We start from the raw sequence: 21,199 nt of genomic DNA, 5'->3' as shown, positions 1-21,199 counted from the left end.
ATCCATGATGGCCGCAACAGGGAAATTAGGGATGTTTGTTCCATTAACTGGAACAGGCCTTGCTGTCAAAAGTTTATATGCTCTTCTGTTACCTTTTCTGCTGTTTGTTTTACTGTCTCTTCACTCTGCTTCTCTGTTCTGCCCTCATTTTCCTTTTAATCTGTTTCCTCTAGCTCATGTGTATTAGATTGCTTTCCTCATGCTTTCCTCCTTCCATCATAGGTTTAGAAGAGTGGCTGTGACACACATGCCTAATAGTCTTGCCTTCTGTGTTTGTTTTTTCCCACCTCCAGATACAGTGTTAGAACAGTAGCAGAACAAGAAAATCCTAAAGTGAATTAAGTAAATGCTGGCTAAATGTGTCCAAGCAGAGTGATAGATTTTTCTTTGGAAGAAGTTGAATCACCGGCAATATATTTCTCTGACCTTGTCTGAGTAGCAATTATAGCATCTCTGTTCCTTCCACTGGGTACCTTATTATTTAGAAATTAATTATACTTTGTCAAACATTCAACGAAGTTGAAGTACTTTGTACTTCTCGTACATAGCCACTGTCTGTCTACACTGACCACTGGAAATTTGAAGAAAGCAAGCTTCTATGCCTGAACTCTCCAAGGGCACTTGCAATGCTTAAGCTGTCCCTCCTTGCAAAATCTGCACTTACTGACACTGGTCAGAGCTCAGTAGTACTTTTATTAAATATCGAATTAATATGTGCATCTATTCCTCCATGATCTATCTGTTTTAACATGAATCTTTTAACAACCAGCAGGTCAGTTACCTGGATTCTTATTTCAGTAGGAAGCTGGGCGCTTTGATTTGGGAATTAAGTATGAATATTTTGGTGCAAGCTAAATTATTTCTTTGGAATGTCTTCTCCCAGGAACAGGTGTTGTTTTGTGCTACCATAGCTTTGCTATCTTTTTTTAACCCGAACACTGCTATGTTTGTATTTTAAAAGTGTTTCTTGAAGAAGCAGTTCAGATTGGATTGATTCAATGCAATTATATTTAAATGTTGGAGTGTTTTTTCTCATATCTGTAGGTGATGAGTAGCATTTTCAGCTCTTCTTTTTGAGGTTTCATCTTGGAGCGCCTTGATATCCAATATTCTCCAGGGAAGTATTAGAGGCTGGAAAAGACAATGAAGGAGAGGGTGTCACAGGAGAAGAGTGAGATCACTCAGACAGATCTGAGCTAGTACTTAGTTTATTGAGTTCTAGTCACTAAATTTAGGTATGTGAAATATTTAATAAGTACAGGTGGATTGGTGGTCAATACTCTGCTATTTACTACACGAAAATTTAGTATGGGATACAAAGATTATCGCTTAAGCTCACTATACGTATCTTAAATGTTACATGCATGCAAAAAATGACACTTACCAACCCATCGATGTCTGGTGTCAGGTAAGGGGTCTCTCAGCCTCGAGGGGTAACCTTGAGAGGCATCCCTACTCAAGGGGAGATCACCGTCACGCAGCCAGCTGCTATGGAGGAAATGCTCAACGGACCCTGATGGCTGCAGATATTTATAGCATAAAGTGGTTGATTTGTAGTCAGATTTTCTGCTGTGTTTATGCAATTTCGGCCACTTATCAGCCCAGTCTCCAGCCAAACCGTTTTGGGTTTGGTTTTTTTTTTTTGCTTTGGTGCTGGGTTCTCACTGATAGCCTCGCACAATAGGACTAACTTTGGTTAGGCCTGCTTGCTGAGCATCTGCCTGGACCAAAGTTCTGTTACTTTGAACAGGAGGAGTGCATCCATCACAGGGGGTGGCAAAAGACAAGAATGCACAGGGTCAAATTCTGCCACTTAGAAATCTGCATCAAAGAAGTAACAATTCGTGGACGTGGGATCTCCAATATTAAAATGCAACAGAAAATATCTTCCAGATTGTGGCTAAGATAAATTCCTGTCAGCATGTCAGAAAATGCTCTGTGATGGTTGTAAGAAAGAATGTAAACATTATATCTTTGATAAATCAGGAAAACATTAGTGAGGCTACCACAGTAACTGTTTTGCCATGAAATGGATGACTGAAGTATACTAATTTTTTTTTTGTTATTTTAAAATATCTTAACTAGGACCTACTTGGCACAACTCTTTTATAATAGCAAGTACTTCCTTTTTCTGAAAAGAGTTCAATTTCAAGGTATCAAAGCACTTGAAATAGGTGAGAGATATTGTTCCTGCTTTATAAATATGTATCTGGGATGCTAAAATGAGAACACCGATTTGTAGTATCTTAATGTTTGGGGTACCCTGACTTGATGTGGGTAGGATTTGGCTCTTGCTGGTTCTATGAACCTAAATAATAAAAGGCAGTTCTAAGTCAGACGGTGGGTACATCTTGTTAAAATAAAAGCTTTCCAGCTTTTCTTTCAACAAAACATGGTTCTACTGACTCATCTGACCCATAATAGGTCTGAAACAAATTTTAAAATAAAACTTCTCTCTCCTGTCTGAGTCCTGTGAACACCCGGATTACCTTGTTACTGTAGACCCTGAAAAAAGATAACATTTCTCTAAACCAGACCCTTGACAGGGCAGACTCTCGACAGGGCAGACTCCCTTCCTTCTAGGGTGTAGGTCTTGCCTTGCACATTTTATGAAGTTTTCTTTTAGCATCAGATAGTTTTCTCAGCATCAGATAGGTCTTTCAGCTGCCTTGGGAAGAGAAAGAAGAGCAGACAGGCTTGGTTGATCTCTGACTGGTATACCCACTCACTCTCCTTTGTAAAAGAGTAGTTGGGCTTAAGGACATTTTGCATTCATTGATTGCTAGTGAACATTTTGATCATACACATACACGTGCCTGTATGTACACAAGTATCTCTTACAAGCTTGTATGTGAACAATAGGTAACTGTATCATATACTGGCCTGTATTTTGCACTGGTAAAAATGTTGTGAATTTAATTCTTCATTCAAGAAAATGACAGCAATAAAAAGTTAGACAAGATTTATTATTTTCTCTTAGCCTGGATTCTGCTTTTTTCATTACACCAGCAGAACCATTTTAATCTGCTACTTTTTTTTTTCCATTTTGCTACTTTGTAGTAATGGCAAAGAAATTTTATAAGAAATCTTTCTTGACTCAAGATTGAGAGAAGCCATTAAGAGTCACATTTCGCTTTACCACGTAATGCATACACCTTGCTTTAATTTTTTTTTTGTATGTAGGTGTGAATTTTTCAGCCGGGAAGATGTTCAGAAGCAAAAAGGGCATGTAGGGTTCTAGTTCCCTGGAATAGCAATGCTTGAATTTTCAGAATATGAAAATCTCTCCACATATGTTTTAGTTTTGCAAACACAGAAAACTAGTGTTTGATACAAATATCTTAAATATATTATAATTAAACTGTTGTCAAACAAATGACATTAAGTACCTATCTTTCTGTTATGCATTTGTTACTTGAAGGGTATCTTTGTCACTGGGACGTAGCAGAATAATGCAGAATGGCCTCAGTTATTGCTAAAGCTGCAGGGTTTTCCTTGCTTGTTTGTTGTTTCAAATCTCAGCTATTTAAGGGGTTTCTGCCACCAATCTGCTAAAGCTAAAGTAGTTTTAAAGTAGTTTTAAATTGGATCGCATTTTGGTATCATGCCATGTAAGAATTTCAGGAAAAATATACTTGAAAAGTAAGGAATATTAAAGAGTCTGACACAACTTCCCATTTTTGATGCTGCTAAAAGAGAGAAACTTACGTTGAAGTCTCTTTTATGTGTCACACTTTTAGAACTTTTCCAGACAAAGTATAATCATGCTGCATTCAGTTTTGGAAGGGTGTATGTGTTCATCTTATATGTTTGCAGGAGTAACAGACAGTAACCCACATAGTAACATAATAGGCAATGGAACTTTTTAACAGAAAATAATCTGATAAAAGAAAATTAGTTTATCAAGATAATTTTTTGACACATGAGTCCCTGCAAGACCTGATGTTTGGGTAATAAGGATTAATTTTTTCTGAGTCATTCCCCCCCCACCCCCCCAAAAAAATAAGTTTTTCTAACAAATTAAGAACTGTTGTTCTTTGCAGAATTTCTATTATGTTTCAGTGTCATCTCACTTTCAGCTGTAAAGCAGGAGATAAATATTGGAAAAACAGCAACACTGTCTTAAAAGTAAGCTTTTCATCAGGACTTTTAAAAACCTTAGCATCTAAATTCACATTAATATTTACTTGCTGTCAAATTTAATCATGCTCTGTGGAAAAAAAAAATCATTCTTGCTCCCTGTTTAATTGAAGATCTAACTAATGAAGTCATCTGACATTATTAAGACTTTATATTTAAAACTAACCAAGCATAATATAAAGTGCTTTTATTTATAAATGCAGAAGCACTGAAGCAAACGTGAGATCTAGCGTACATTTTTTTTCTAAGTTTGGGGTTTATTATGATGTAGCGCATCTTGGTATTGCTGACTTTTTCATAGTGTGTCGATAGAAATTAAATAATATCCCACTTTGCTGACAATTTGTTGTTACTCTAAAATCAAATTTATATTCACTTTACATTCTAATTTATGGTTTAGTCATCAAAGTGACCATTGAAGTGTAAGGTTCATAAATAAGTATTTGAATCAGCCTAGTGGGAAATGTGAAATAGTGACAGATTACTGTCATTTTGTTCATGTCAGTCACTGTACAATTTGCTTGAATGTTATAAAAGTAGCTTTATAAAGCTGAAAAGCATGGAGGAACATTAATCTCTGCCTTAGTCCTCCTCTGCTTGTTACTGGTTTTGATTTAAATAGTCTCACTAAAGGAAGGAACAACTCTGATTCTTTTCTCAGCACTGTTTGTGAGGATGGTTTTTGTGTGTTTACTGTGTAAACAGCACAATTTGTGGTGTCTTCCCTGTAAAGAAGGGCGTTGTGAGAAATGCATTGTCACAAGTAAGTTTGAAATGGAAAGTTTTAAAAAGTTTTGAGGCTAAGTCTTGAGGTCCTTTGAGGATTATTGTAACAGCCATTACCCAGCTATGCTAATATGGCTTAATTTGTGAGTTTCCGTCACTATTGGAATATGTTAGCGGTAGGAGAATTTGCCCTGAAACGTTACTGCTGTTGCTGAGGTTCAAGATTTATGGAAGCCAGTTTGAAGATAGGATAATACTGAGTGTTCTGAAGTATTCGCTAGTTTTCTTTGTGGCATGCTGTCTCTCAAGTTTTGAACTGAAAATATAAAAGTGGAATTCAAAAAGCTATATTAGACCCATGTGCTCTGATTAAATCCCTGTTTTAATTTATAGGACATCTCATTCTTACGTATTCCTCCACAGTACTTTCTTCTCAGTTTTAGATTGTAGCTGGAAACTACCAGTGATCATCTTGTCCAGCAAAGAAGGATTATTTGGATTTTCTTGGCAGCTCTGAAGGCTTTAGTATCGATTGTACTATTTTTGGCATTACACAACTACAGTACTCTTCAGTAAAACAGTTTTGATATTTCACAGCCTTTGTTTGTCCCTTTAAATAATCCAAACTGATGAGAATCATGGTTTGCACAAACCTTTAGCAGGGAGACAAGAGATGCACCGTGAGCAGTTAGACAGTTGGGACGCGTGGATCTGCTTCCTTTACAGCTTGCTGGTCGTTGGCCTTTTCTAAGGGAACAGATGAACTTTTCTTTTTCTTTTGAGTTGTTTTTCCTCGGGCTTGACCTCTCTTACTCTTCCCTTCAGATTTGTAGAAGAATGAAGGAACGTGGTTATGAAGTATGAGAACTCTATTAAAAAGGTTCCACTGATAATGATAAATATTGAGTACTTGCAGCATTTTTCATGTTTGCAGCATGTTGTAAGTCCATTCTAATCCTTGCAATATTCATTGATTAGAGTAACTTCAGCTCCATTTCTTTTAATTAAATGCTTCATGACTATGCCTTGATAAAAACACGTCATACTTAGTGTGAGATTTCAGTCTCATATTCTTGTGTTTCTCCATATTTGCCATTTCTAGTAAAAATTATTAGTATGGTCTTGCTTTGAAATTTGTGTAAAATAAGAACAGTTGAACAGTTCTTTTGGGTCTTTTTTTCTAGCAAGCCAAGTTGCCAGTGCAGCTGTGTGTAGCCAAGTATTGCACCTTCTTGAGGTGTTCGTTAGCAGTATCTTGTCTTAGCAATATCGTAGATTCAAGTAACAATTGAATGGAAGTGGAAATGATACTGAATGAATGTACTAATACAGCATTCATATTATTATGAACTGGTAATAATATAACCACAGCATAAGGAAGCATATTTCCATTAATCAAAATAGTACAAATATTAAAGCATGTTTAATAAATACTAGCAAGACAAGTAATTTCAATTATAGTTACTCTAAAAAACAAAAGGTGGAAGCACTTTAGTTTACTGCACCTGCTTTGGATTTTATTGCTCATCCTTTGTGGCTTTCTCAGCAAATACTCCCATTGTTTTCCATAGTTCAGTTCTAGTAATCCTGTGATGGATTTGCAGCAATGGCAGGTAAATTCATAAATGCCAAGATGTATGTATTTCTGGACTGAAAGCATACTGGTGAGCATTCAGGAGACTGGTACCAATCTACATAGTTGTGAGTGACATTGGAATTGACTGTCTCAAGGAACTTCTCAACCTTCAAGAAATGTTCTGTGTGTCTGAAGATACCTGTGTTTATACTGCAAAGAACTGTAGGCTGGATGCCCTTAGCAGGAGAAGATTCATTATGAAAATTCCTATTAGTAGTTTGAGTTTCAGGCAACAAGTCGTATTTCTGTCTAATTTTTATAGGTATGTAAGAGAGTTGCAAAATACTGTATAATGTACTTGATTATGTTAGCAGCAGTTTTGAAGCCAAGAGGAAAGAATAGCAGGAAAAGGTCTTTAAGCACTCTGAGTACAGGGTACAGCACCCACGCTACTCTTCAGGAATGTCTATGATATTGGCAAGTCACGTTTTCCTGCTGGCAGCCAGTTATGTTGGAGCTCTAATACGGTTTCCTCTTATCAAGTTTGTCACTGCGAGGAAGTTTTAAAATCACAGATTAATTTACTGCTTTTCTTGAGAAGTTCCTTGAATTTTACTTAATTTTTTTTTTCAGCTTCACAATGGCAAATACCTATTTTTCTACAAAAATTTATAGACTTACAGTTCTTATCTAAGAGGAATGTCCTTGGAAGTTTGCTGCTTTTTTACTAGTGTCATATATTTCTTTTTATTACAGTTGCACCTACACATTCCAACCAGGACAGAGCCAACATTATGCACAGAGAGAACTATTCCTACTTCTCGAGCCATTTAGTTTGTTAAAGCAAGTGTAGACACAGGAAAGGGTTTTCAAATGCCTCATTCACAGAAGGAGAGCAGGAGGTGAATGGCGTAATCAAACAAAGATCCTGTTAAAACAGTTTTATCAAGTCACTGCAGGGGATCAGTTTTTGAAGGTAATCAAGCATCTATACACTTTTAAATACTTGCAGTGGCATCTAGAATTTAGGAACTGGTTGGCATGAGCGTCTTGCACTTCTCTTGCTCCTAGCCTGTTGCAATACTGGTAGGCAGTTCTTAATTGCTTTAGCAGGTCATGAGTTCTCACTTGATTGGTTCCCTACATGCATTTACCAAAATTATGCTGGAAGCTTGTGGTAAAGCCAAACACTGAATTTAAATCAGTTGACTTTGGTTTTTACAAGGCATTGGGGAGATTTTTCTGTAGATTTTTTTTTTTTTTTTAAATTCCAAAGCTCTTTGGGGTGATATTTTTAGATTTTTTTTTTTTTTTTCCTCGAGGTCATGTAAATCCTATTTATTATGTTCAAGTTGCACTTACTTTCTGTGCGATTTGAAAACATAACTCAAGAAATATACATTTCTGTATTTCTTCTTTTATAACAGTAGTCTACAAGGAAGAATATGATTAAGAAAGCAACAGAAATCCTTAACATACCTTAAGTTTCAGTGCTCTTTACTTGAAAATAGACACAGATGCAGGTGGAGGAAGATATAACATAGGATGGATAATACCTGTAAACAAGAGAAAACTTGGAACTGAAATTGAAATGGCGAGGCATTAAATTCAGAGCTATACTGGCTTTGTAGTCCAGTATGAGAGTAAATGCATTTTATGTCCAGTAAATATCCATAAGGTTGGGGGTGGGGGGGGAAGGGAGGAGCAACAAAGGAAAAAAAATGTAATAGGAGTGACTTTGAAAAAGGTTTGGTAAATTTGAACAGAAACCCAGTTGACTCAGAACTTGGCCCTTTGTCGGACGTGTTAGCAGTGAGGTCCACTTCAGCCAGCCTTTTCAAATAGCATTTTCATCTTGGCATGTGGGATAGCTTTGGAGCTATGCGATATTGTAACAGATGCCAAAAGCCCAGAGCTGTCATATCAGCTTAATTTGTCGCATCTGAATGCTCAGGAAGTATAACAGACATTTTACCTGTCTTCAGGTGGCATGGCTGTCCAGGTTACACCTGTGTGAGTCTCCAGAGCGGTGTTACTCCTTAGGCTTTCATTTAACTCTCCTGATAGAGAGCAAGATTGTATTTTCACAAGTGATTTGCTGCTGTTTGCCCTGCTGACTAAATTACAAGTGGCAGGTTCTGCCTGCAATGTTAAATACTAAAGTAGACCCTACATTGAAAGTAACCTTTAGGCTACAGGCAAAAGCGATTCAAAGGTAGAATGAGGCTTTGTCTTTCTGATCTAAGAGCCTTAGTGTAAAACACAGCATTTGATGTATGCAATAATCTTTCCTAAAAAAAAAATACTGTTGAGTGTTGGCAGCTGCTTTTAAAATACTTTAATTATCTGTCATAAAGAGCTGTCATTATTTTTGTTACATGTATTTAGTGGCGAATCCAGTGAGGTTGGGGCCTTATCATAAATAATAAGTAGTTATGTAATGCATCCAGAGCTCTGAGCACCTGATGTTGTGCACAGAGGAGGGCTGTCTGAAGGACAGAAGAAGGACTTACTTTCTAGTGAGCAATTTGGCGTGGCAGTATGTCACATCCAATCAAGTAAATGCTAGGTGTAAAGTTCCACTTGGAAAAGAGTAAGTTTCACCAGCCTGGCAGGTCAGTAGCTTCTTGAAACAGTTAGCAGCACTGATTGAACCAGTCTGTGCTGAAGAAAGCTCCAGAAGCAAAGAAAGCTCATGTTTTCAGGGAGATGTGTTCATCTGCCACTCGTCCCTTCATGCTTTCTGCTTTCCTGTTTGGTGTCTCAAGGGCTTCTGACCAGTGTGTAAATGAATATGGTTTATAGGGGTGGCTGTTGCAACAAAACTTCAAGGGGGCTTCCTCCAAGTGAGGTGAGTAACAGCAAGTGCATGTACGTCCTAGTATAAATATAAAATATTGCCAAGAGAGGGAAGGTGGAAATAAGTGCTGGCAGTTTTGATCACAGCTCAAATGACTTCTGGCATGTTTCTAATCTGACTGTGTGATCTTGAGTTGATGCCTGCCAATCTGGTTCATAGTGGTGCCTGCTGAGGGACGGTTTGAAGACTAAGTTTCTAGCATTAAAGTATATTAACCTTTGAGCAAGTTTCTGTCTTCCTTGCTGTGTGGTGTCTGCTGCAGAGCAGAACGTTTGTGGAGGATCTCTTTTTCACTGAATAGGAAAAAGAGAAGCATGGCAGTTTTGTGTGTTATGAAACATATAACCTTGTAAAATCTTTGCATATGTATTGTGACTTACGTTCACATCAGAACATAGATCTCTCCTGAGCGTCCCTTTTCAGTGGTGTTGTCATGGGGTAAACCAGTTTTAAGTACAGCTAAACCTTGAAGAAACGAAGAGGATTGCTGTTGCGAGGACTTCTGAAAAAAGTAAGAGAGACAACAGTGCTGTTATTACAACAGTGATCTCTGTTTTGATCTCCCACAGTTTGTCGGTTACTTTTTAATCTGTTGTTTTATTTCACTTTCCTTGCTGAGAAAACTTTCCTTCCTGGTTTTGTACTGCTTTTTGAAAGGAGACAGTGTCAGGTTCAATAGCACCGCTTCTGAGCAGGCACTCTCCCTCCAGGAGGAGCTTTGGCACCTTTGTGCCTCAGATCCCTAGGACTGTGTTCTGCTGCCCTTCAACTGCAGTCTGTAATTCAGGATGACGACGTTGGTGTTGACGCCCTCACTATCTGACAAGTCACCTAGTCCTGTAACTGTGGTACAGTGTTCTTTTTAATGACATTTGCTCCCCCTATGCTCAGTCATCACTCTCTCAGCATATTACAGTTACAGTTTTTCCCTTTATAGCTAACAAAGGGAAGAGGGACCATTTTAGCTCCTCTTTAAGCTGCTTGCATTCTTTTCTGGACTTTCAGACAGCCATGCTTCTCCCCTCAGCACCTTGAAAATACAGTATGTAAAATCTTCCCCTGTCACTCTAAATCAGATGCCTTTTTTTGTTTCTTCCACAGATAGTTTGTCAAGTCTAAAGCATTTATTCTCATCTTCATTCTCAGCATAAGGCCAGCCTGCAAAGAGCTTTATTTATCCTGTTTGCTCCAAGAATCTGGCCTCATGAGTGCTTTTTTATTTCCCCATCTTATTATCTTCATGCTGCTTCTGTTGGTTCAGTCACTAAAACTCTTCCATTATCCCAGTTGCAAGGGTGCCAGTTATTTTAACAAGCAGTTTTAAATAAGAAAACAAAACCTTTTTATAAACCCCACCAATGTTAACTGTCATTTAATAAAAATCTGAAAAAAGTTTCTTAAAAAGAAGCCTTCTTCACGGTGTCTGCATGTATTGTAATCTTCTGGGGTCCATTTAATACCCCCGTGGTTTAGCGTAGAACCAAACATGGGCTCTGTCACTAATACCATTTGACTGAATTTGCAGCCAGGTAAATTCACAGTGGTCTAGTTTTATTTTGACAATAAACATGAACATACGTGTGGCCTTCACGTAAAGCTCTTTCAAACAAAGAAGGTTTATCATTGATGTGTTATGGTTCCATTTTATCTTTTTTGCAGTAATTTGGGCTCTGTCTAGTGTCTCTGTAGTAAGCTGCTTGTATTTGAGGGAAATGTGTTTGATCCATGAAGTTGTGATGAAGGCCAAGCTTTAGGGAAGAAAGTTGCTAGACTCCAATATCAGCACGTCTGCTCCAGCCCTTGGAAGTTTAAGCAGGGAGAACTGTTTTCTGGACAAGAGTGTAGAGAGAAGTTTAATTAGTGTTTACGCAGTCTCCTTGGTACTGGTGCATTGCTGCTGTCTTTAGCTCTGTGCTTTCTGAGGTGAGCCTGGGGTTTTTTTTGACCATTAAAAGCTATAGCCGCAGTGCCCTTCATCTTGGTGACAGGCATTATGCCAGTACATTAATTCTGAAAGCAAGTAAAAAGAAGAAGAAAAAAGGAGCCCAAACTCTTCCAGTCACATTTAAATCACAGATTAACTGATTCCTGTTGTTATTCTCTCTGGGGTATGTCAGCCGTATGCTTCCCCCTTTCAGGGTATGGACTGCCTGAACGCCCTTCCTAGGCTGTTTCCTTTACAGGAGGTGAACCATTACTAAGCAGAGTTTTGAGCTCACCTTTAAAATTTGGTTACCTGTAGGATGTACATAAATTCATACTTTGAAACAAAGATCTGCTGTTTATCCTGTAAACAAGGTTTTGTCCCTCACCAGGGCAGTTATGAATATTGCAGTGTAGTGGCTAAACAATACGTTCATAGTCTTTCTCCTATGAGCATAATTCACTTGCTGAGCAGTTGCTTTGGTAATTTTTAACTGTATTTTCATCTGAGTGTATGGTTAATGAGAGCATTATGTGACCTAATCACTTAGCCTTTCACGTTAATACAGATCTTGTTTGTAATTCTGTTGATTTTGTTGTTGACCCAATGCTTTGGTTATGTGTTCAAATGATCTTAATTTTAATTGAAGGTACTTTTTTGTCTCTCAACAGTCTAATTTCTATGCACATTTGTCAGTAGTGAATACTTATTGGGGGTGATTACTCTCTAACTGCTTGTGCCAGTATACCTCTGGGAGGTTAATCAATCTTGTGCTTTTTAATTGACATCAATAATGTGTTTACATTTGTCAATATTTCTTAATTGTCAAATTATAACAGTGGAACTTCAATAATAATTCATGCCAATGGTTAACTTCATACATTAGATTTTTAAGAGTCTCCTTAAGCAGTTTGACATGTTGTAAATTGCTTTTAAATGATTTGTATGTATGCTCATGGGGGAAGAGGAGAAAAAATTGGTATGCAAAGTCGTGCTGTAGAATAACACTGAAGAACTAACCCATTGACAGTAAAATACCTTTGCCACATGTATGGTATGCTTTATGGGTAAAAAAGGAAGTAAGTCTCTTCAAAGTGCTAGTTTTATTACTAATAATTTTGTGAGTATGACAGTACACGTACATTTGTTGTGCCATCCCAAGGGACTTGTCAGGGCTGGGACTGTTTCCTTTCTCTCAGCTGTACAAGCAAGGCAGAGGGCAGAGAGAATTACTAGTACTACTGCTCCTTTACAGAAGTAGGAGTCAGCTCTGGGAGGTCAAGGCACCCTGATGTTAACTGTGCATTTCACCACATGCCTGTCCTTAAGATATTGAGGTAGAAATGAAGGAGGCTACTTCTGTTTAAAATTAAGTATATGTTTAAAGACCTTAATGCATAGAGAGCTAAATTATTTGCCCAGGTTCCCAAAATATGTGTACAGCAGGAATTAAAGCATGATATTGCAAGTCTTACAACACTGTCTATCTCAGTAGGTATCCCTTTATCATCTACCTCGCTCTCTTCTCTGTCCCCGTTAGATCCAAGTAGCAGTAGACTGGAGAAGAAAATCTGCTTAGACAGAAAGCTGGCAGGATGCTGACCGCATTGTTTGTGTCAGTCTTACCATGTTTTATGGGCCACACCAAAGACAATATAAGAAATAAAAACCCTGCCTAATGAGCAGTGAAGAAAGACTTAATGCTGTTATTATCTATTTAGGTATTGAACACCAGGATAGGAAAAGAGAGAAGTAGGGAAGCATCTATTTGTGGGTTTTGCAATTTTACTTGTCTTTTTAATTGAGATCCTAAAGGTAAACTGCAGTGTTTCAAGTAAACATACATATACATACAAAAATTCAGATAAAAGTCAGCAATGTTGTTAAACTCAAATATGATATAAAATTAATTATTTTAATATCTTACTGTGTAGGGCCTAATTTTACAATGCTACTTGTGGAAGGAACTGTTGACTAAATTAGTTATCTGAAATGCTGTAGAATTAAATGGTATTTTACATAGAGTTAGAGATACACCGTTTGCTTAAGTTGAAAATGAGATTAGAAAAATAAATGCTTATTTTGGGAAAGAACAACAGGTGAGGAGTTGGAAGAGCTGGAAAATGAATATGACTAACCTCTTTAATCAGTTGAAACAGTAGGAAGAGAATATTTATATACCTAATGATAACAAATCCCCTTTATCAAGGGGCGAGTAAAAAATTCACCAGGGTCTCAGTCCTGGGAAACAAAAGGACTGATTTAAACATCCAAATCTTGATGCAGGTAGCAAAGTTGTCTGTCATTTGAGCAATTCATGATCAGTCATGTCTGCATTCATGTTCCTCTTGCCTTTCTTGTTCTCCATCCCAGCTCCATCCTCACATAGTACTCTAGCTTAGTACTCTAAAATACTGTATTTCTGTCTATTTCCAATAAGATACTGTTAGTTGAAAACTGTTCTTATTGATTGATAGTTTTTATTTCATTTCTTTGAACTTGTATGAGATAAAAATGGCTGGCAAACAGGTGAGTTAAACACTAGTATGAAGCTTGATGCCATCCTACCCAGTGTCACGATTGAAATGTCTATTTCTGTAATTCCTATGCTGTTCTTACTAACTGAAGAAATCATGTGTTGCCCAGGTCCTAAAAAAAAAAAAAAAAAAAAAAATCAGACCCAGAGATTTTGTTGTCAGTGTACAACACTAAGGTGTCTGTATGCTAACATCAAGGCTAGCTTTTATATGAAAAGACAAAATATTAAATGTTTCAGTTTTAGTCTACCAGCCATTTTGTTGACTTCTTGTAAATGTTAAAAGGAATAAATTAAGCCTCTCCCTCCTTTCTTGACTGAGACAAGACTGATAAGACACAGCTATCTAATGAACAAAATTACAGTGGTTACCAAATCAAATCACATTAAAGCAAGGACGTGTAATCAATCTCTTTGTGAAGGGTAAAGCAATTCAGACGACAAAACCATCAACACTTTCTGTAGCATGGCAGGTTAAGTACATTCATGTTGCATGTAGAGGGCTTTGCAGCAGGGTGCTTGTGAGAATAGGTTATATTTAGTTTCAAAAGTGAGCATCCTGGGGTGCAGCTGATATGGCATGTCAGCCCAGACACTGCTGCACAGGTTCTGAGCTAGAGGTCATTTGCATCCATGTCTAGAAGGGTAAGCTTGGGTCAGCGTACGAATGTGTGAACACAAGTCTTTTAAGAAGTGGTGACCTTTCAGTGGCATTCAAATTGTATTTGCCCTTTTGGTTTCAAACCTGCCAAGATACCCGAGATGTACATGAAACTAAATTTAGTTTGGCTGTTAGCATGAAGAATGTAAAATGTTGTGTGAATTAAGTTCAGAAAAGATTATTTTCATGCACTGTCCTCCAAAAATATAGCTAATGCCAGCATAGCCTGAATGGTAGGTTAAACTAGTTCAATTGCCAGGTTTTCCAGCACTTTTGAGGAAGACTGAAATTGCTGCTACGAGATCATCAGGTAGGATATATTTTGAAACCTAAGTGAGCCTGGTACAGGAAACTTGTCTTGTAACCTCCTTCCTTTCCTCAGACATCCTACATTGAGTGGCTAATGAGGCTACTGAGAAAGTAAGGAGTGTAATGAATATCCATAACGTATATTCTCATAGGCTGAAAAGGAGAGGATCGCTCTTTTGTACAGAGGGTACCTGAGCAGATTGGTAGTAAGGATCCGACTTGTGTTCACACATTTATGCTGACTAATATGGGCGCTTAAGAGCTCAAGGTACTCTGGAATTCACTAGAATGTAACCTCCAAAATGACATAAGCATACGAGAACATGAGCTTTTTCTCTCTAATACAGTTTCATATTTGAAAAAAATCAATACAGTGTAAAAGTAGAACTTTTGGTCTTTTTCATCTTTTGGTAAAGTACAGGCCACCTAATTTCTATTTCTTTTGTAAATCTTGAGCTAAAAGAAGAGTAACTTCACGTAGCTATCCTGCAAATCTGTGGGGAGAACTTCCTTCAGGAAGTAATTCATGAGCTACGCAGTGCACTTCATATATTTACAGGTGCTTAGCATGTACGTCTCCTGTTGTAAAGCTGAAAGCTCTGGGTAGGGGAATGATGGGGCTTGAAGAAGTACCCAGTAACCATTGCCACCGTTGTGCTTGCTGACATATAAGCAGGGAGCCTTTGAAGCTCAGCTGGTCAGACTTCAGTGATGGTACTTCCAATTTCAAAGGTTTGCAATGTTCCAGAGTTAAGAATTTGTTTTTTAAAAACACTGCACAGCTTTTGCCGTTCTGTACAAGTCAGTAGTCAGTTCATACCTGACTCCCCTGTCATGATGACAGTTGATCAGGAAGTAGTGGCAGATAATTCAGTGAAGATCAGGTTACGTGTTTTGTATGTCCATGTAAGATGACAAAACATCAGTTTTGTCAGTGCTCCTTGATTTTGGTTTTCATTTTCAACTTTTCATTTAAGATAAGATTGGAGTTCTTTATTTGATTTGCTGGCTAAGGCTTTTTAAAATGTAAATAGCAGTCTTGTCACTCTAATACAGAGTGCTGCAAAGCTGAGGGAAGGAGAGTTTGACCTACTCTTACAAAAGAAAACAAAACTGAGAAAGGGTGGAACATAGGAACAGAGAGATTCAAGGTTTCCCACTGTATAGTAATGGATATGACCTTTAATATTGAGGCCTTTGGATCAAATTTAAGTTGGCATTAAAATTTTCTAATAAATTCCCTGCTGAATCTCAGAGGTTTTTTTCCTCAGATTTAATTCAATAAGGTCACAATAAAGCAAGTGCTGTCTGTGCTATTGTAATTGCTCTCAGCAGGCTGATAATATTATTGCAGAGAAGTGCCAGCTACTGTGCTTTTATTTTTTTTTTCTTCAAGCACTTTCCTTCCTACATGCTTGCTCCCCTTGCTCTCAGGTCTACCCTAAGTAGGAAGTGAGGCTGTTTTAAATGCCATTTGCTTCTCATTTTAACATATTTTTATAGTAATGCTTTCCCGAGTCTCTTCAACAAAGGGAATAAAAGCATAGCCTGTCTTATTGAAGAATAATTGGGGGCTTTTACTTCCTTTCCTTAATTCTCATCCAACCTTTATGCATCAGATTCAGCCTCTAAGTTCTTAAAACTTGATATTCCTAAACACACAATGCTTAGTTCATTTTGGCTCGGTGCTTTTAGGGTTATGGAATAGATGTACAGCTAAAGGAGTTTCTCTTAGGCATGTGGGGAGAGACACTGAATGCCCACTGTCCTATGTTTCATTAAAAAATGACAAATTGCAGCTCATCACAGTGAGGCATATGTATTTGGGGTCCTGCACTTGTAGATGTTTCGGAACAGCATTGTTACTGTGACATTTCTTGTATGAATGCAAACTTTTGCTTAGCATGCTACTGGTAGATCTCTTACTACTGTATTGGAAATAGATCAGTACAGTAAATAAATGCAAATGCAGAGTGCTGTGATCATGGTTCCCCATATAATTCCGTGTGACTATGAGAGAGTCAGTGCAGCTTCAGTATCATAGAATAGAATCACAGAATCGTTTAGGTTGGAAAAGACCTTTAAGATCAAGTCCAACCTTTAACCTAGCACTGCCAAGTCCACCACTAAACCATGTCCCTAAGCACTACATCTACCCTTAAATATCTCCAGGGATGGAGACTCAACACTGTATCGAGTCTGTGTAAGCTGCACTAGCTGTACACTAAGTTTCTCGATGAAACTTCCTCCTTTTGCTGCTGTCTATAAAACTGCTGTCTATAAAACATCGAGTTTCTGTTTGTAGTGGTGGCGTGTTAGGAGCTGTGTACATCATGGCTCATCCTTTTTAGCAAATGAAGAGGTATTTTAAAACATTCTAACTAGATCACATGATTAGTATTTTGGGGTGACCATGGACCAGTCTTTTAGGTGTGGGGCTAGATAGGTTTTTCTTGATTGTGAACACAAAGTAATAATTCATACACCCTACCTCAGCCTAACTGGTAGCTCAGGCCTTTGCAGTGTCAAAGGACCAACCTGGCCATAGCTGAATGCTCCTGCCTGGTGTCCACATCTGGCTTCCTGCACCCTAACTGGCTTCACACTTGCCCATCTCCACCCTCCTGGTCCATCATCTTCCCCTTGTGCTCTGTCTTTCCTTGGAGCCCAGAATTTCTTACCTGAAGTGTCGTGCACAGAGTATTTTTTGTGTATCTTCAGCCACATGCAGACGTTTACAGTTCTCTGCCCATGGCATTCATTGCTGCCAAACAAGCCAGTCTCTGTACAGAAGAAAATTACTGGCATGGATATTCAGCTGCTTGTTTGCATACTCAGCTGACATATGGATATGTCCTCTTGCCCGTCTGTGATTGATTGGAAACAAGGAGCAACAAAAGATGTTTTACAAAGGCAATTCCAGTTCTGAAATGCATACAGCTGTATTCTGCCCACCTTCAACCTCCACAACAAGCAGAATTGATCAGGGCTACCCCACGGCATGCAGGCAGTTTTGATATTGCATAGTGTTGCTTGCATACCTGTGCTAAGTCTGCTTCAGTAATTAAAAAACAACAGGTGATGATTTTCAGTCATAATGTTTCACCCACTTTCTTATTGCTCATCATTTCTTTTTTTTTGGTTTTTTTTTTTTTTTTTTTAATTGCTCTTTATGTCTACTCCTAGCCATGCATCGTATGGTGCTGGTAGGATGTATACCGCAGTGCCAGCACACTTGATGAACTTCAGTGATAGAAACCATCACTTCTGCAGAGTGTGGAGTTTCTCCCAGCCAACGTGCAGGCATGTGGAGGGAGGTCACTCCTGATCAGTAACTGCTCATTGCTTTTTACTTATGGCATACACATTTCAATTTATATTTCCTGCTGCTGCCAGAGGGAAGTAATTTCTGGCACCAGAGATGCAACACAGCTACTTTAAAGCAGAATGGTCCTGAGATGAAATGATGTTACTGACCTGAAACACTTCAAAAAGCTTGATTCTGAAGCCTGCTGTGGTTTGAGCTTGCAGTTTCTGAGATAGGTTAACATTGCTATGAATCATTGTGAGACATGATCAGATTGTTGCTTTGTAAATTAAATAATAAAGCATTTGTGTGTGAGAGTTCCTACTATAATTAGTAGTTAGGCTGTGCTTTGAAAAGATCAGGATCTACATCACATGATGGTAGGATCTGGAATTTGTTTTCCAAACTTGACTTTCAGTCAGAGAGACATGAAGTCTTCCAAGATCCAGGTTTGATTTATAATACTTTGTGTATTAACTGTAGAAACATGACTGACTAATCAGGTAGCCCTTTGGGTAGCATGATTTTTTTTCAACTAAACTAATAATCTAGCTTGAGTTATTTAGAGAAAGGTTCCTGTGGTTGAGATGACCTTTCCTTTAGTTCTCCTGTAGATCTCAGCTGTGAAGTAGTGGTAAGTTTCTTTGAAGGATTTTGGTAAAGCGGCAAAAATAAAACCTAGCATTCTTGCCAATTCTTGGCAATTTACATGTATGAATTGCTATTAGCCTGAAGCTTCTGAAGTACTGTACAAATTGTAATAGCACTTGTGAATCAGTGTGCTTTCAGAGCTGTGAAATGGCATATATTTAACACTTATTAGCCTAGACACAACATTTTAAAACCCTGCCACTCTTGCAAAAATTTCAATTCCACATAACAATTTGCCCTAGCTATTACAATCATACATCAAACTATGCAACATGGGATATGGGATATCTCGATGTCAGATATGGATGCAACATTTAAGCAAACTCACTGAAGTCAACATCTGGGGTTTTTTGGAATATGGAGATAGAAATTTAGCATTTTTTTTAAATTTCTAGGCAGAATGTCCCTCATTGCAGTAAGTAATAGAAAGTTTCATCTCTTTTCCTTGCACAGAAAGCAAGAGTTGAATAGATTTGAATATGTTATTAGAAGACTTGGTGTTTCAACCTGACATTTTAACCTGTGGTATTGTTACACTTATTTTTAAATGTGCCTCTTTTCACTACTCTCTGTCTCTTAAGAATGGTGTTGAACAGCTTACTACTGGGAACCCATCAGGTCAGCATGCTTCTGTAGTAAAAAATATGAAATACTTCCCACTCCCATCTAAAACTTTTGCAAGAACTGAAGGCTTGATCTCCTGATTTAACACACAGACCCTTTCAGTGCCATTTCTTCAGAGTAATAATGGGGGCATTTCAGATTTCTATTTGTTTTCTTTTTTATAGTATTGGATAAGTGGGGCAGTTGGTAGAAATCACATTGAGGAGGACAATGTAAATTCTGTGTCACTGAGATCCATTTAAGCAATATCTGTTCTGGAAATAATCCTATATGAAAATAATCAATTGCAGACATTTCTGATTTGGAAATGCTAGGGTTTGGGGCAGATATGGGAAGACTATCATCTTGTGTCATATAATCAACTGGACGTTTATCTTTGGTTTCATAGCATGATGGTTAATCCCAGGATCAATCGGAAGGTAAAAAGCAAAGCAAGCTGTAAACATTTCACGTGCTTTTTGTGCACTCAATGCTCATCATGAAGAAGACTGCACGCAGAGGTTTTGCCTCCACTGAAGTTGCTCTTGCAATTCTGCTCCGATCTTAAACAGCTCGGGGTAGCCTGTCCTTATTTAGGTGCTGTGCTGTGCTCACCTTTCTTTTGGGTGCTCCATGAATGTGCTCATCCACCTCCAGATGATTTTAAAACTTAATCTTAAACCTTATTATCCTTCAATCCAAGTTTGAAAAGAAAAAAAGAAGGAAAAAAAAAAAAAAACCCAAACACATAGAAGAGCAGCTTGTGGTCAAAAGAATGTTTCTGTGAGAGGCAGGGCTATAAGTCCTGAAATATGAAGCCACATCTGCCCTGATCCAAATGGCTGTTCTGCCCATCTGTGTCTCCGGGTCACATTTGTATTGGTTTTGGATCAAGTACGGTAACAACATGCTTCAGGTGCCAGAAAACCTGAGAAGAGGAGGAGGAGTTGATGACATTTCTTGCATTAATGTTCCTGTTCTCTATTATCACATTCATGAGGCTGTGACTAAAATGATGCTGAAATGCTGTTTCCAATATCCCATTGAGAAAAACTCACACCTTTAGTAAAAATCTGTGCTGTAGTATGTTGATATATTTGGGCCATTTTTAGAAACATGTTTATTGCAAAAATTTTCCACTGGGTTTTAGCTGAGATTCAGGTTTTGGAGGTATTGGCCTGTTTGAACATTCGGTGTCATTGTTTATCTGTGGTTGTGAAAGCATCAGGAGATTGTGGGGTGGCAGGAATGGAAAGATCACTTTTCAAAGATTTGCTTGGATTCTGATACTATATATTTAGAATTAAGCATTTCGTTGCTATTGTAGTAAGTACAAAAATGCACTTAACTTCTGGTTTCTAGGAACATTTAGTCTGTTCTTGTTAGCAGACTGTCCTCCTGTGCTGTAGGTATCAACACACAGTTATTTTGGCTTGTTTCTACTGTTTGTTACTAACTGAACTAAAATGCAAGAAGCTTACAGTTCTGTAGCAGAAGGTAAGACTACCAAGATAGGCAGCAAACCAGTTGCAACTTTATGTGACACTGAACAATAACCCAAGTTACGAGGCAGTGACTCTATGCAACTCGGGGTGCTGCTCAGCCCACCTGGACAATGTTTCTGCTTCCCTGCCCCGCAGGAGGCTGCGCTCCTGTCCTGGTCCCTCACCTGCCCTCTCCAGCGCTTCTCTGGAGGGGAGGAGGAGCAAGGAGTTACTCCACAGCTGGAGCCAGTGAGGGTCTCTGTATCCCAGGGCTTGGGATGCAGAAGCCCTGTGCCATGCACAGGTGGGAAGGGTGAAGAGGGTGCCGGTACCACCTTGTATTTTGCAGGTGGACTGCTCTTCCTTGATTCCCTGTGAGGTGAACTTCTGGTTCCCACAGAGGGAGGAATCCACATCAGAGG

At 38.3% G+C, this 21,199-nt stretch overlaps 1 protein-coding gene across 10 annotated transcripts in view; it reads left to right on the top strand.

Annotated features, from left to right (window-relative positions):
- Window positions 1–21,199, top strand: part of LYRM4 (LYR motif containing 4) — a 95,871-nt gene that overhangs the window by 24,486 nt on the left and 50,186 nt on the right. The gene's annotated exons all lie outside the window — the stretch shown is intronic.

The sequence above is a fragment of the Nipponia nippon genome, unplaced genomic scaffold (genome assembly GCF_047370975.1).
Source record: "Nipponia nippon isolate SJK-2023a ecotype South Korea unplaced genomic scaffold, ASM4737097v1 scaffold_1, whole genome shotgun sequence".
Lineage (NCBI taxonomy): Eukaryota > Metazoa > Chordata > Aves > Pelecaniformes > Threskiornithidae > Nipponia > Nipponia nippon.
Note: the sequence above shows the minus strand (reverse complement) of the source record. Positions and strands in the feature narration are given on the sequence as shown.